This window comes from Dama dama, unplaced genomic scaffold (assembly GCF_033118175.1).
Source record: "Dama dama isolate Ldn47 unplaced genomic scaffold, ASM3311817v1 ptg000109l, whole genome shotgun sequence".
Taxonomy (NCBI): domain Eukaryota; kingdom Metazoa; phylum Chordata; class Mammalia; order Artiodactyla; family Cervidae; genus Dama; species Dama dama.
Window position 1 is genome coordinate 1,933,381 of NW_026870920.1, and position 4,140 is coordinate 1,937,520.

Consider the following 4,140-nt stretch of genomic DNA (forward strand, 5'->3'; position numbering starts at 1 on the left):
GTGTATGGTGTTAGAAAGTGTTCTAGTTTCATTCTTTTACAAGTGGTTGACCAGTTTTCCCAGCACCACTTGTTAAAGAGGTTGTCTTTTTTCCATTGTATATCCTTGCCTCCTTTGTCAAAGATAAGGTGTCCATAGGTTCGTGGATTTATCTCTGGGCTTTCTATTCTGTTCCATTGATCTATATTTCTGTCTTTGTGCCAGTACCATACTGTCTTGATGACTGTGGCTTTGTAGTAGAGTCTGAAGTCAGGCAGGTTGATTCCTCCAGCTCCATTCTTCTTTCTCAAGATTACTTTGGCTATTCGAGGTTTTTTGTATTTCCATACAAATTGTGAAATTCTTTGGTCTAGTTCTGTGAAAAATACCATTGGTAGCTTGATAGGGATTGCATTGAATCTATAGACTGCTTTGGGTAGAATAGCCATTTTGACAATATTAATTCTTCCAATCCATGAACACGGTATGTTTCTCCATCTGTTTGTGTCCTCTTTGATTTCTTTCATCAGTGTTTTATAGTTTTCTATGTATAGGTCCTTTGTTTCTTTAGGTAGATATACTCCTAAGTATTTTATTCTTTTTGTTGCAATGGTGAATGGTATTGTTTCCTTAATTTCTCTGTCTGTTTTTTCATTGTTAGTATATAGGAATGCAAGGGATTTCTGTGTGTTAATTTTATATCCTGCAACTTTACTATATTCATTGATTAGTTCTAGTAATTTTCTGGTAGAGTCTTTAGGGTTTTCTATGTAGAGGATCATGTCATCTGCAAACAGTGAGAGTTTTACTTCTTCTTTTCCTATCTGGATTCCTTTTACTTCTTTTTCTGCTCTGATTGCTGTGGCCAGAACTTCCAACACTATGTTGAATAGTAGTGGTGAGAGTGGGCACCCTTGTCTTGTTCCTGATTTCAGGGGAAATGCCTTCAATTTTGACACCTTCTGAAGATCTTCATATTTTTCACACCTTTTCAGGCTCTTCATGTTTTGAACACAGTTTCATGCTCCTCATATTTTTCACATATTTTTATGCTTTTCATATTTTTCACACCTTTTCAGGCTCTTCATGTTTTTCAACACCGCTTCATGCTCCTCCTATTTTTCAGACCGTTTCATGCTCCTCCTATTTTTTAGACCGTTTCATGCTCCTCATATTTTTGACACGTTTTGAAGCTCTTCATACTGTTCGCACCTTTTCAGGCTCTTCATGTTTCTCAAAACAGCTTCATGCTCCTCCTATTTTTCAGACCGTTTCATGCCTATCTCATTTTGACACCTTTTGAAGCTCTTCATATTTTTCACACCTTTTGAAGCTCTTCATATTTTTCACACGTTTACAGGCTCTTCATGTTTTTCAACACCGCTTCATGTTCCTCCTATTTTTCAGACCGTTTAAAGCTCCTCATATTTTTGACACGTTTTGAGGCTCTTCATATTTTTCCCACCTTTCCAGGGTCTTCTTGTTTTTGAACACCGTTTCATGCACCTCCTATTTTTCAGACCGTTTCATGCTCCTCATGTTTTTGACACCTTTTGAAGCTCTTCATAATTTTCACCCCTTTTCAGGCTCTTCATGTTTTTCAACACCACTTCTTGCTCCTCGTTTTTTACAGACCGTTTCATGCTGCTCATATTTTGGACACCTTTTGAAGCTCTTCATATTTCTCACACCTTTTCAGGCTCTTCATGTTTTTCAACACCTCTTCATGCTCCTCCTATTTTTCAGACCGTTTAATGCTCCTCATAATTTTGACACCTTTTGAAGCTCTTCATATTTTTCACCCCTTTTCAGGCTCTTCATGTTTTTTAACACCACTTCATGCTCCTCCTATTTTTCAGACCGTTTCATGATCATCTCAATTTTGACACCTTTTGAAGCTCTTCGTATTTTTCACACCTTTTGAAGCTCTTCATACTTTTCGCACCTTTTCTGGCTCTTCATATTTTTCGCACCTTTTCAGGCTATTCATGTTTTTCAACACCGCTTCATGCTCCTCCTATTTTTCAGACCGTTTCATGCTCCTCGTATATTTGAGACCGTTTCATGCTCGTCCTATTTTTGACACCTTTTGAAGCTCTTCATACTTTTCGCACCTTTTCTGGCTCTTCATATTTTTCACACCTTTTCAGGCTCTTCATGATTTTCAACACCGTTTCATGCTCCTCCTATTTTTCAGACCGTTTCATGCTCCTCGGATATTTGAGACCGTTTCATGCTCCTCCTATTTTTCAGACCGTTTCATGCTCCTCATATTTTTGACACCTTTTGAAGCTCTTCATTTTTTTCACACCTTTTCAGGTTCTTCATAATTTTAAACACCGCTTCATCCTCCTCCTATTTTTCAGACCGTTTCTTGCACCTAATAATTTTTACACCTTTTGAAGCTCTTCATATTTTTCACACCTTTTCAGGCTCTTCATGATTTTCAACAGCGCTTCATGATCCTCCTATTTTTCAGACCGTTTCATGCTCCTCATAATTTTGACACCTTTGAAGCTCTTCATATTTTTCAAACCTTTTCAGGCTCTTCATTTTTTTCAACAAAACTTCATGCACCTCCTATTTTTCAGACCGTTTCATGTTCCTCATATTTTTGACGCCTTTTCAAGCTCCTCATATATTTCACACCTTTTCAGGCTCTTCATGTTTATCAACACCACTTCATGCTCCTCCTATTTTTCAGACTGTTTCATGCTCCTCATATTTTTGACACCTTTTGAAGCTCTTCATTTTTTTCACACCCTTTCAGGCTCTTCATATTTTTAAACACCGCTTCATCCTCCTCCTATTTTTCAGACCGTTTCTTGCACCTAATAATTTTTACACCTTTTGAAGATCTTCATATTTCTCACACCTTTTCAGGCTCTTCATGATTTTCAACACCGCTTCATGATCCTCCTATTTATCAGACCATTTAATTCTCCTCATATTTTTGACACCTTTTGAAGCTCTTCATATTTTCCCAACTTTTCAGGCTCTTCATGTTTTTTCAACACCACTTCATACTCCTCTTATTTTTCAGACCGTTTCATGCTCCTCATATTTTTGACACCTTTTGAAGCTCTTCATATATTTCACACCTTTGCAGCCTCTTCATGTTTCTCAACACCGCCTCATGCTCCTCCTATTTTGAAGACCTTTTCCTGCTCCTCATATTTTTCACACCTTTTGAAGCTTTTCATATTTTTCACAGCTTTTCAGGTTCTTCATGTTTTTCAACACCGCTTAATGCTCCTCCTATTTTTCAGACCGTGTCATGCTCCTCATATTTTTGACACCTTTTGAAGCTCTTCATATATTTCACACCTTTTCAGCCTCTTCATGTTTTTCAACAACGATTCATGCTCCTGCTATTTTTCAGACCGTTTCATGCTCCTCATATTTTTTACACCTTTTGAAGCTCTTCATATTTTTCACATCTTTTCAGGCTCTTCATGTTTTTCAACACCACTTCATGCTCCTACCATTTTTCAGACCATTTCATGCTCCTAATATTTTTGACACCTTCTGAAGCTCTTCATATTTTCCACACCTTTCCAAGTCTTCATGTTTTTGAACACCGTTTCATGCTCCTCCTATTTTTCAGACCGTTTCATGCTCCTCCTATTTTTGACACCTTTTGAAGCTCTTCATATATTTCACGCCTTTTCAGGCTCTTCAGGTTTTTCAACACCACTTCATGCTCCTCCTATTTTTCAGACCGTTTCATTCTCCTCCTATTTTTCAGGCCGTTTCATGCTCCTCATAGTTCGACAACTTTTGAAACTCTTCATATTTTTCACACCTTTTCATGCTCTTCATGTTTTTGAACACGGCTTCATGCTCCTCCTATATTTCAGACCGTTTCATGCTCCTCATAGTTTTGACACTTTTTGAAACTCTTCATATTTTTCACACCTTTTCATGCTCTTCATGTTTTTGAACACGGCTTCATGCTCCTCCTATTTTTCAGACCGATTAATGCGCCTCATATTTTTGACACCTTTTGAATCTCTTCGTATTTTTCACACATTTTCAGGCTCTTAAGGTTTTTCAACACCGCTTCATGCTCCTCCTATTTTTGACACCTTTTGCAGCTCTTCATATATTTCAAGCCTTTTCAGGCTCTTCAGGTTTTTCAACACCGCTTCATGCTCCTCC